This window comes from Zootoca vivipara, chromosome 1, assembly GCF_965207765.1.
Source record: "Zootoca vivipara chromosome 1, rZooViv2.hap1.1, whole genome shotgun sequence".
Taxonomy (NCBI): Eukaryota; Metazoa; Chordata; class Lepidosauria; order Squamata; family Lacertidae; genus Zootoca; species Zootoca vivipara.
In genome coordinates, this window is record NC_142582.1 from 123,310,421 (window position 1) to 123,323,431 (window position 13,011).

Sequence of the window (13,011 nt, forward strand, 5' to 3'; positions counted from 1 at the left end):
TTTTTTGGACATAGCTCTGTAGACTGCACACAAACACCTACACCCCAGAACCGAGCCCTGCCTTGAAAACCGGCTGAATAAGTCACATAGAATCATAGGATAGAGTTGGAAGGTACCCGAGGGTCCTCTAGTGAAACCCACGGCCATGTCAACAAGCGGTTCCGCATCCAGTTTCAAACCATATTAGTTTTGCTAATGTGCAATCAGTTTTATCGCTGCACCACTGACTCTCGACTAACTAAACCCTTGCGCTGCAGCCAAATAAAGTCTCCTCCCATCCCAAGGCGGGTCGCGCCGTGGGAACTCGTCCGCGCCAGCGATTTCTCCATAACTAAAAAGAACGGGGCGTGTTGTACGGGGCGAGAAGGAAAAAGGTGACAATCGGGCCGCTTGGCGGAAAAAATAAATCCCCCAGGCGAGGCACTTCCGAGGGGAGGCGTTCCTTTAAAGAGCAACCCGCGTGTCAGTCGCCACGTGTGAAGCGACCCTCTGCGCCCTCCCTGCGTAGGAGTCAATGAAAGACCTTTCTTCTCCGGAGCCGCCTCCGGAACGCGCCTTTCCCTTCTCTGTAGCAGGCAGGACAAGTCACCTCCGGTGCAGCCGCCGAGCCTGCCTGCTTCGTAACCGGCTGCCAGGCAGCTCCAGGCCCCGCCTTGCGGGCGCTGCCGCCGGGCGCCCAGCCCTCCTCTTCCCCCGCGCCTTCCACGTGGGAGCGCGGGCAGCTCCCAGCGAGTTTCTTGCAGGGTGGAGACGCAGCGGAGGTTGACTGGCTGGCGGCAGCAGCGTCCCTGACCGGCCGCGTCTTGGTTTCGTCCATCCTGGAAGCCTGTCTGCGGGGGGATCTGCTGGATCCCTTTTCCCTCCGCCCTCGGCTTGTTATTTCCCCCCTGAGCTTTTCGCGCTGGGTCGGCGAAGGATGTGGCTTCCATCCCCGGCTGGACTGAAGAAGTAAGAAGCGGAGGAAGGAGAAACTAAGGAGGGGAGCGGCGCTCTCTCCACCCGGGTAAGATCGCTCTCGGTTTCCCAGGGGTTGAAAAGGGAGCCTTTGGGTGGGAGGATTGGAGATCTGGACGTACGAAGGTTGTGTTTATCGACTATATAGCAATTTTCAAATTATTAAATAATGATAGAGAATAGATCCAAGGAGCCTTCCCCCCTTTTTGCCTCGCAGCAAATGCACAGTGTCTTAATTCTTCTTGTTGTTCTTCTTCCTCTCTTCAGTACTCTTTTAACAGATTTATTTGCGGAATAAGCTCCCCTGAACTAGAACTCACTTGACCAGCTGTATCTCCTTCCCTTTGCTGCGACTTCTTTAACTCACTCCTAGTTCTGAGCGATCATGGAAGGGCTGGTTTTCCCAGCCTCCCACTCTGGCAACCAAAGCAACTCCATCACTTGGAGAAATTTTAGGGCTGTTGCCAACTGGAGTTCCCTGGACTTGGATTTAGCTGTGCCTTAGTGCAAGCATGGGGAAATCTGTGGCCACCCTCCAGGTGCTGTAGAACTGGCTGTGCTGACTGGGTTGATGGGAACTGGACTCTGACAGCATCTTGAGGGCTGCACAATTGCCCTTGATATATTCACATGTGTGTGTGTGTGTGTAGAGAGAGAGATGTCCTGTTTATTGAGCATTCATTCTTATTCCTTTGCGAGGAAGTTAGATGGTGTCGTGTCAGGCAAGGTGTTGTCCCTAATAATAATAATAATAATAATTTATTATTTATACCCCGCCCATCTGGCTGGGCTTCCCCAGCCACTCTGGGCGGCTTCCAACAGAAAAATGAAATAAAATAATCAATTAAACATTAAAAGCCTCCCTAAACAGGGTTGCCTTCAGATGTCTTCTAAAAATCTGGTAGCTGTTTTTCTCTTTGACATCTGATGGGAGGGCGTTCCACAGGGTGGGCGCCACCACCGAGAAGGCCCTCTGCCTGGTTCCCTAGCAACTTGGCTTCTCGCAACGAGGGAACCGCCAGAAGGCCCTCGGTACTGGACCTCAGTGTCCGGGCAGAATGATGGGGGTGGAGACGCTCCTTCAGGTATACTGGACCGAGGCCATTTAGGGCTTTAAAGGTCAGCACCAACACTTTGAACTGTGCTCAGAAACGTACTGGGAGCCAATGTAGATCTTTCAAGACCGGTGTTATGTGGTCTTGGCGGCCACTCCCAGTCACCAGTCTAGCTGCCGCATTCTGGATTAGTTGTAGTTTCTGGGTCACCTTCAAAGGTAGCCCCACATAGAGCGCATTGCCGTAGTCCAAGGGCAGATAACTAGAACATGCACCACTTCGCAGCGTGTCTCCTTGTCATTTTCCTTAGACCAAAAACTCTCATCTTTTTGTGGAATTGGGTTTGACATGCAAGACCTCCGAATCAGCTTTCATTGTGCAACAGGAATTTGCTGGCATGGGATTGATTCCCACCCGAAATTTGTGACAGCCTAGAAGTGCCGAGAGTGAGAGAGAGGTGGCACATTTTTTCCCTTCTCACTCATGGGCGTTCTGTTGCTTAAGTGACAGAACAGTAGGAAACCTGTAGAGGATATTTGCTTAGTGTCCATTCATTTGCCCTCAAGGCTATAATCCAGGCATCCCCAAACTTCAGCCCTTCAGATACTTTGGACTACAATTCCCATCATCCCTGACCACTGGTCCTGTTAGCTAGGGATCATGGGAGTTGTAGGCCAAAACATCTGGAGGGCCGCAGTTTGGGGGTGCCTGCTATAATCTCATGCGTATGGTTCAAATGAATATGTACTTTCTCCCACATGCATAAACTTAATATATGTGTATTTACTTGAAAGTATCACTCACTTCAGCGCGGCTACTCCCTCTCAGAATTACAGCCTTCAAATCCTTGCCCTGCTTTAGGGCAGGTTATGCAAATATATCTCTGAATAACTTTATCTTTGAAACAGCTGCATGAAAACGCTTAGGCTGAGGCCTTGCTCGTCCTAGCTGCCAAGTTATCCCTTTTTTAAAGGGATTTTCCTTTATGCTGAATAGGCTTCCTCGTGAGAAAAGGGAAAACTTGGCAGCTATGTTGCTCGTATGTTATTGGGAGAGGTGTGGTTTACTAGTCACTGCCCTCTGATTGGTCCCCGACTACTCCTAATAACACCTGCAACTTCTGCCCACCTGGTCAGGGCAAAATGTGTGGCTGGGTTGCTAGTGCGGTAGGTAAGTAACTCTATGATCTGCCCCAAATCACATGGGCAGAAATTGCAGCTGTGACCCGGAGCTATTTATTTATTTAAAAGCATGAGTATCTCTCCCCTTAATCGGGACTGATTTGCAAGGCAGTTAACAGTTGTTGATTTTAAAATAAATCACAGTGTAACTGAAACAAGCATAAGATGTAGTTAAACAGGCAGTGGCATTGCCTCATATTTATAGAGTGGAGGATAATAGTATCAGTTAAAAGGGGAGGAAGCACTGATTATTGCAAGATGAACAAACAGAGGAAGAGCATTTAGGTTGGGGGGCTGTCATGGGACAGTGACAGTCATGTTGCTCCGTTGTGTATAGGCCTCAGAGACAGTGACTTAAGAGTATCCAGAATCCAGCGAGCTTTGTAGGGATAAGAACATAAGAGGAGACTTGCTGGGTCAGAAGATCATAGAATCATAGAATCGTAGAGTTGGAAGAGACCACAAGGGCCATCCAGTCCAACCCCCTGCCAAGCAGGAAACACCATCAAAGCATTCTTGACATATGCCTGTCAAGCCTCTGCTTAAAGACCTCCAAAGAAAGAGACTCCACCACACTCCTTGGTAGCAAATTCCACTGTCGAACAGCTCTTACTGTCAGGAAGTTCTTCCTAATGTTTAGGTGGAATCTTCTTTCCTGTAGTTTGAATCCATTGCTCCGTGTCCGCTTCTCTGGAGCAGCAGAAAACAACCTTTCTCCCTCCTCTATATGATGAGTCCATCGAGACCTGCATCCTGTTTCCTGCTAACCAGAGAAGCGCACAGAGCTTCCCCTCCCCAAGCAACTGATCTTTGGAGGTATCCTGGCCCTGAATATGGAGGTTCTTTTAAGATATCTGATAGGCTTATCCTTCACAGTTGCACTGAATCTGCATAATAAAACTGAGTTGAGGCTGGCATAGATTGAGCCAGACCATTGGTCAATCTAGCCCAGAGATTAGTTTTCCAAACTTGAGTCTCCAGCTGTTTTTGGACTACAATTCCCATCATCCCTGACCAGAGAGAGAGAGAAAATAAATAGAGGTGTCTAGGATTAAACACAGGACTTTGTGCAAACAGATCATATGATCTATCACTGAGTTGTAAATCATCTCCTAATCTTATTTGAACCTGGATCCCTTGCTCTAAACCCAACGCTGCTGTGCTATGATGACTATTATGTTTTGATTTGCATAATTTGTAATGTCACTGCATATTAGGAACTAGATGCTCATTCCAACCACTTCCCTCTGGTAGCAATGACTGGCACCCCAATCCTAAACCTTTGCTCTGTCTTTTTGCCCCATATCAGAGCAATGCCGCAATGGTGATAGGAATTTTGTATGAAGTTGCACAGGTGCCATTAATAGTACACCCTCTCCGAAATTACGAGCTGCCTCAGCGAGTTTTTTCACCTCAACCATCTCTGTTTTTGACCGATGCAATTGAAATCTAAGAAGAGTGTTATCTCTTCCTTCCAATTTCGGCTGACGCATCTATCTCCTCTCTCCTCCGCACACTTGTGCCCTGAATAAAAGCTCGCATCCCCTTTCAGTTTGTTTTCCTTTGAATATGATCTGTACAATAGCACATGTACCAAATTACATCCGTTAGCTCTTATTTAAGCCAGAAATATAAACCCGAGATTTTTATGATTAGCTTTTATTTTTGCAAAGTTGTTTACGCAGCAGTTTGATAGCTGCTTCCCTTCCCTTCCTCCTTCCCCCTAGCTGCCCCTAAAAACACATGGCCAGAACCCAGAATCTACCACGCAAGGCAACAAAAAGTGGAGAGAACCCAATGCAAGGCCTTTGCCCAGGGCAGTTTCACACCTTGTGGAACACTTAGGCTTCTCCGCTACCCTGACTTGCTTCCCCAAGGCCTCGAAGTTTGCTTGCAGGCCAAGTTGGGGGGGGGTAGCAGTGGCAGGACATGTCTGCACATTCCACTCTTGATGGCAGCAGCATCCCTTAGCAATATGCACATGTAAATGGGTCACCACAGATCTAACCCAATAGAGAGGACATGCCTATTCTCTTGCATTGTCACAGATAAGCCATATGTTTCAACAGAGGCAGCTTGGCTATTTATTTACCAGTTATCAAGTGAAGTGAAGTGATATTTCATCAAGTGAAACATCAAGCGATGTACATACAGGCGTGAAGCAACCCTAAGTGGAGTCTTATCTGTGTAAGTGGCCAAAGGGTCCCTGAGACCACAAGGAAGAGCTGTAGCTCAGTGGTAGAGCAATAATAATAATAATAATAATAATAATAATACTCCACCCATCTGACTGCTTTGCCCCAGACACATGGGGTAGCTTCTAACAAAAATATAGGAAAATCAATAGCATCAAACATTAAAAGCAGCCTTCAAATGTCTACAAATCCCCCCCCCCCGGTGATTTAACTCATTGACATCTGACATGAGGGCATTCCACAGGGTGGGTGCAACTACCCAATAGGCCTTTGTATGCAGAAGGTTTTGGAGTTGATAATCTGTTCTCAATCCTCCTAGTGATGCAGCAATAAAACTGCCAGCACATTTGCAAAGCCAAGCAGGGTCTGGTCTGGTTTCAAATTGGAGGGGGAGTCGTGTGTTGAGATTCCTGCAACGCAGGGGGTTGGGCCCGATGACCCTTGGGGTCCCCTCCAACTCTACCGTTCTATGAATTCTAAAGGTAAAGGGACCCCTGACCATTAGGTCCAGTCATGACCGACTCTGGGGTTGCGGCGCTCATCTCGCATTATTGGCCGAGGGAGCCGGCGTACAGCTTCCAGGTCATGTGGCCAGCACGACGAAGCCGCTTCTGGCGAACCAGAGCAGCACATGGAAATGCCGTTTACTTTCCCGCTGTAGCGGTCCCTATTTATCTACTTGCACTTTGACGTGCTTTCGAACTGCTAGGTTGGCAGGAGCTGGGACCGAGCAACGGGAGCTCACCCCTTCATGGGGATTCGAACCACCGACCTTCCGATCAGCAAGACCTAGGCTCTGTGGTTTAACCCACAGTGCCACCTGAATTCTAGGACTCCACTAAGCTTCCGCTTCATTGGATGGCTCCGGTTTCTAGTTCTAGGACTTCTAGGAGATGAGATTTGCCCTTGATTACCTTTCTCTGCATTGTGCATTATTTTATACACACCTGTCATGGAAGGGGAACCATGCATACAGCCTTGATCTCCTCGGAGGAGAGGCAGGATGTAAATATGACAAATGAAGACATATACCGTTCCAACATGATCGCAAAATGTGAACACGAAGCGTCCGTGCGCATCAGGTTCCAAAGCCAATGTCGTCCAATCAGATTACAGGATGTCAGGAACAAGCTTCTCCCCCTTCCATCATTCATCCATTCAGAAGGAATAGAAGCAGCTGCTTGGAGGGTTTCAATGGTCAGTGATTGTAAATATAGCTGGGAAACTAACAAGCTGAAATATATTTTTGTACTTTCTCATGGAAAATGGGGTTGGGCTGCTTTCCTAAAAAATCACTTCCTGCGTTCTAAATGTAGCTTGTAAGATAGAAGATCAAAACCAGCAATAACAGCTCCTCCATATGATGGGGCCATCACCCATATTACGGTTTGTCAGTATGGTAGCCTTGCCATATTGGGTGAGAGCCTGATGCTGTTAACACCAAGGTTGCAGGTTCGATCTCCAGGATTGCGCCCCAGGGAGGCTCACGAAGTGGCTTGACTTCACCATTGGAGGCACACTCCACTGTCTCTCGTGACAGACGGATGCCAGCTACACCAACTGGATGGCCCTCTGCTACGGATGGTTTAGTTGAGATTCCTGCATTGCAGGGGGTTGGACTAGATGACCCTTGGTGGTCCCTTCCAACTTTATGATTCTATGAAAATCTGAAGCCGGGAATAAATGGGAAAGGGAAAATGCAAGCCATGGGGCTGGTTGCCCATGATTTTCTCTCATGGCAGCTGCAGTGGCGGCGGTTAAGGCTTAAGTTATAAGTAGCTACACACCCAGTTGCCTCTGGCAAGTGAGAGATGATTTGTCAACATCCCGTTGGTGGACTTGGGAGGGACCAGTAAGAGCAGTGAAATTAACAGTGTGTAAAGGCATTGTTTGTGCCGTTCCATCAGAGAACACGGCACAGTACAGAGTTGCGTAAGGTGGGGGAATTACTGGAAAGTTTTTAAAAGGTGCAAACATGGACTACCATTGTACAAAAGTATGCCCAGTTACTCTGGCCGAAACTGACCCCCCAACTTTGCACATTAAAAGGAAAGAAACATGGAGACATTTGCTGCAGATTGGTATATCTTTATTCTGTATATGAACAGAAATGTGAATATCAGGATGTAGCCCAGGATACCTGAACAGCATAGCTACATATCTCGATTTCCCCATTTGGACTCACAGATGTGGAAACGCTTTTTTTTATGCACTGTGTACCTGAATGGCAAACCGTGTTTAACTGCCCTGAGATCTATAATAACCAGTGCTATTTTTCTAGAAAAAGAGGTGCCAGAACTCTTGATGATAATAATAACTGTGTTAAACAAACTGGTCATATCTTCCTCCTAAAGTTGTACATGATGAATGTTGCAAAGTTTTCGTTTTGATGAATAGAAAGAAATTACACACACACCCCACTGGCCTAGACAGTTACCTGCCCCCAAGGTGCTCCCAAGTCAAAAAACCAAAACAAAACCCAGGCAGTGTGGAAAATAACAGAGGGAGGAAAAGGAGAGATAATGCTAAGGTGGGAGGAATGTGGGCCAAAGAAAATTGCAGGCTTTAAAGCTGTGCATCAGGGCCTTCCCAAGGTAGAGAGGAAGGCCATGGGGTGTGGGGTGGGGAGTTGGTTGGGCCCGAAGACAGATCTCCACTGTGCCCTTCCCCATCATGTAATTTCAGAGCAGCATGACGGTCCTGTATTAATAACAGGTCCTAGGACACTCAGCCGGCACTGTTGGTTCTGCACCGTCTGTGACACAGAGGAGAAATCACAGACGTCTCCAATCAAAGGCCATTATTCCTCAAAATAAAGCTTGACGAGGAATGCAGGAAGCTGCATCATATCCGGCCAGACTCTTTAGACACTGTCCAAGGGTCGTCGTGGCTACTCTAGAGTAACTCCGCTTGAGTCCAGTTTGTCTTTAAAGACTTTTATTGTGCATGGTATTTACGGTGTAGAGATAGCTTAAAACATGACCTCTCAGTCTGAACCAGAATCCGACAATGGCGTACGTCTGTTCCTACGCCAGCAAAGTAGTCGGGGCACCCCAAAACGCCTCCCCCTTGACCTGCGTCGCGGTGCTCTCCTTAACTCTTGCGCCGGAAGGAGCGATGCCCTCTCAGCCTCCTCCTGGCCAAAGCGGCGTAAGGGCTCTCCAGCATCCTGGAGCCCTTGCCTACATCTCTCCTCCCCTGACCTTTCGCATCGTTCCGCATGCTGGCTGCTCTCTCCCTCCGAGTCTCTCCCTTGGCGAGGTGGACGTTGGGATGATGGGGGCTGGCTCCCTGTAGGGAGTCACCCTTACAGACACCTAGCGCAGAATTGTCTACTTTGACTGTTGTGGGCTCTCTGGGGTCCCAGGGAGAGGAGGGTCTTCCCCAGGGCTCTTTTCTAGAAAACGAACTCACCATGATGAATGCCTCCCTTATAATGTCAATGGCGCCCACCTGAGAGGTGAGTTCCGGCTGGGGGGGAAAAAAAGCCCTGGTCTTCCCCATCCTCTGCCCCCTGATCTTGTCATCCATGGAGATGTTGAGGACTGGGATTCCCCCCCCCCCCGCCCCCGGTACTTTGCAAACAGCCCCTCCATAGAGCGGTCTATCATGGGAGCACAGGAAGATAATGAGTCAGGCAGTTCATCTATCTCAGTATTGTCTGCACTGACCAGCAGTGGGTTTCCAGCATTTGAGCCCTACCTGGAGACACTAGGAATTGAACTCACAACCTTCTGGATGCAAAGCCAATGCTCTCTCTCTCCCCACCCCCCACCCCACCCCGCTTGATATGGGGTGGGCAAAGTATTCATCTCTCTTATTCAGAGAATTACAGATTACTTGATTATTCTCTCTTGGATCTTGGATAGAATGGTAGAATTGTAGGGGCGGAAGGGGTGCCGAGGGTCATCCAGTCGAACCCCCTGAAGTATAGGACTCTCGACGAAAACATCCATGACAAGATGGACACCCAACCTCTGCTTGAAAATCTCACATTCCCACTTTAATGAAGGTTATCTGAGGCCTTTGTTCCGCTTTGCCTTCAGAGGGGATGGCTGGCAGGGATTTGAGGCAGGGCCTTGTCTGTAGGGGTGCCGCAATTGTGGAATGCCCTTCCCCGTAATGCCCAGTTGTTGTTGTTTGTTTGTTTGTTATTAAACTTTATTGACAAATCACACAAGGAACAATAAAAAGAAAAAAAAGCAATAACTCATACAATAACAGATATATCGATTCTATTTGAATTGTTTATATTCAAATTAAAATAATAAAATAAGCTGATTTAGCACAAAAGAAGGAAAAAAGAATAGAAAAGAAAAAGATGAGAATAGAGGAAAGAAAAAAGGAAAGAAACAAACAAGAAGGAGAGAGGAAAGAGGAAAAGAAAGAGAAAGATGTGTCAGTGCTGTATGGTGCTTTAGTTCATAGAGCACTTCCACCACTTTCCACACAGCATTCATTTATTTTGTATCTTTGTCCTGTCTCTTAATGGCTCACTATTTTGATATTCCTAAACAATAACTTAGAAAATTCCCCGCTCTTTTCATTTCCTGCAGGGTTAATCTAGACATAACCATGTTTTTGTTCCCAGACCTGATTTCCTTAAATATTAATTTAGGCATTTGTTGTTGTTATTACTACTACTATGGTATTATTACTATTATTATTATTATTATTTGAATTTATATACCTCCATATACCCGGGGGGGTCAGGGCGGTTCACAAAATAAAATAACAAAATACCACAAAATACATAATAAAAATAAAAACAACAACCCAGTGGCGCCCAACCATTAGTTCCCTCTCTCTTACCCTTTGGGTGAACAGTTAATATATTTTTATTTTACCAGGCATTCGGGTTGTTTTAATTTTCTTCTTGCAACTATGGATGGTTTTACTGTTGTTCCCATTTTTAGCACTTAGTTTCTCTGTGTGTTTTCTTACTGTTTCGATACAATTGCGTGCTTTGCATTGGCTTTCATTGCGCTACCGAGATAGCTTTGACGTCGGAAGAGCATGAGACTCTTCATCTCAGGGTTGTGGGTTCGAGTCCCACATTGGGCAAAAGATCCATGCACTGCAGGGGGTTGGACTAGATGACCCTCGGGGTCCCTTCCAACTCTGCAATTTCTGCGATTCTTTGTTAAAAGTCACCGAGACACTGGAAGAGCAAATTCTTTGCACGCAGAAGGTCCTAACTACAATCCAGCTCAAAAATGGAAATCTCTCCCCATTCCTGAGACCACGGAGAGCTGTAAAAACAGTGTGGTGTGGTGGTTAGAGTGTTGGACTAGGATCTGGGAGAATCGTGTACTTCAGCTTATTGCAGCAAAAGGTGGATATAAATGCAATCAGTCAATGAGTGCATACAAGATTATTATTTTTTAAAGACTGACAGCTGCATTTACATAGCCATCTAAAAAGGCCAATTAGATCAAATAAAAGAGCTGCTGTCATAGAAAAGCTATTTTTAGTTGAATAGCTTTTCTAACAATGAAGGAATGTTGGGTAAAGGCGGCCTCAAATAAATGGCTTTTTAAAAACCTGGTTTGACATTTGCAGCAGCACCTATCTTCCTGTGCCGCCCTTGCTTTCAGCTGTAATGCATTGCCCTCCAAAAGGTGATCGGGGCAAGGGAAACCAAGTCATATTTTGAAACCCTTTGCAGGATAAAGCATAGCAGCTTTGCACTGCAGCTCAAACCATATTTTATCTTCAATTGATGCATTTGGGGCAGGGGGTGGTCAGATAACCCCCACTGCAACCTTCCCCCCTTCCCAATATTGGAAGAACTTGTGAGGCAGGTTGTGGGACTGTGGCATGCGCAGTGGACATGCCTCCACCATCCCTGCGTTCGAAGCACATCAGAAAGGGCTCTAAGCATGCATACTTCCCCAAAACACATAGAGGCTGTGGGTGTGGAACAGGCCTTGCTCCATGTTCTTTCACCATGGAGTCATCCAAACACCCTTTGTTGTTGTTGTTTAGTCATTTAGTCATGTCCGACTCTTCCTGACCCCATGGACCAGAGCACGCCAGGCACTGCCTCCCGCAGTTTGGTCAAACTCATATTGGTAGCTTCGAGAACACTGTCCAACCATCTCTTGTCCTCTGTCATCCCCTTCTCCTTGTGCCGTCCATCTTTCCCAACATCAGGGTCTTTTCCAGGGAGTCTTCTCTTCTCATGAGGTGGCCAAAGTCTTGGAGCCTCGGCTTCGTGATCTGTCCTTCCAGTGAGCACTCAGGGCTGATTTCCTTCAGAATGGATAGGTTTGATCTTCTTGCTGTCCATGGGACTCTCAAGAGTCTCCTCCAGCACCATAATTCAAAAGCATCAATTCTTCAGCGATCAGCCTTCTTTATGGCCCAGCTCTCACTTCCACACATCACTACTGGGAAAACCATAGCTTTAACTAGATGAAACTAGGTTTGATCTTCTTGCAGTCCATGGGACTCTCAAGAGTCTCCTCCAGCACCATAGTTCAAAAGCATAAATTCTTCGGCGATCAGCCTTCTTTATGGTCCAGCTCTCACTTCAATACACTTCCAAACACCCTTAACCCACCCCAAAAGAAAACTAAGCTTCCATTTAACTTGGAAGTTCCATTGAACTCAATGGGACTGACTTCGAGATGAACCTGTGTAGGATTCAAGCTTTGCAGAATCAGTTCGGTGACTCAGGGTGCCATAAGTAAACATAGTTGTGAGGAAGACGATTAAGCTGACCTTGGAGGGATTGCAACCTTCCCCTCTTACAAAGGCTCATAAATCCTAGTTTAACATGCATTATGAAATTGTTGCACCATCTGCTTGGTGAACTTGTCTAGATATGAGAGGCCGACTCTTGACAGTTCAGATCTCAGCCTCGAAAATGGTAGGGCAGTGAAATCTGCGAGGGGTGCCTTAGGCATTGAAACCTCTGAGAAATGACACTGGGTTTTCAAGTGGGTGAGGCTCTGCAGGAATATTTCTTTAAATATACAGTACTGAAGCTTTGGGTGGCAACCAGAGAGAGCTGTTGTTTGCTGAAACAGGATCCTTCAAAATTTGCTCATGTGTTTTTTCAAAAGTGCAAATTTGATAGGGTTGCCTGTAAATGCAGTTCTCTGGTAAACAAATGTGTGCAAAAAATTTTAAAAATGAATATACAGTACTAGGGTAAAGTGTGTGCATATAACTGTATATATTCATGCATAAAACATGCAAAAGTTCATTATATTAGGGGAACCAGCAAGCAAATATGTGTACATTAAGAGAAATTCACACCATGGTGCTGATGAATTTTCACAAGGACACTGTAAATAATTATAATCACAAACTGGAGTGGACATGTGGAGAACGGAGCTTAAGACTGGAGAAATGGGAAATGGAGAGACACTGAAATTGATAGATTCTGCCGCCCCTACTTCTGGAAACCTTGCACACACAATGTGAGGGGCTGGACATGACCTGAGGGGGCAGGGAGAGACCTGTGTTGCAACACTCTCCTCTCTATCTCCTATCCAGGCAAGCCAAAAGGCACCATCAAGATTCAAGGACCCTTTCAGCCACGCAAAACCACTTTGGGTGTGGAGCAGGACCACATTGTTGTGGTCTAGGGAGACTTCTGAGGGCCACATAGAGAGG

At 46.7% G+C, this 13,011-nt stretch overlaps 1 protein-coding gene across 6 annotated transcripts in view; it reads left to right on the forward strand.

Moving 5' to 3' along the window:
• Positions 1-361: 361 nt before the first annotated feature.
• Positions 362-13,011, forward strand: part of INF2 (inverted formin 2) — a 71,330-nt gene continuing 58,680 nt past the window's right edge. For all 6 annotated transcript variants that reach the window (XM_088673548.1, XM_035104964.3, XM_035104978.3 and 3 more), the window contains exon 1: positions 362-1,003. The gene's annotated coding sequence lies outside the window, so the exon portion shown is untranslated. The remainder of the gene's footprint in view (positions 1,004-13,011) is intronic.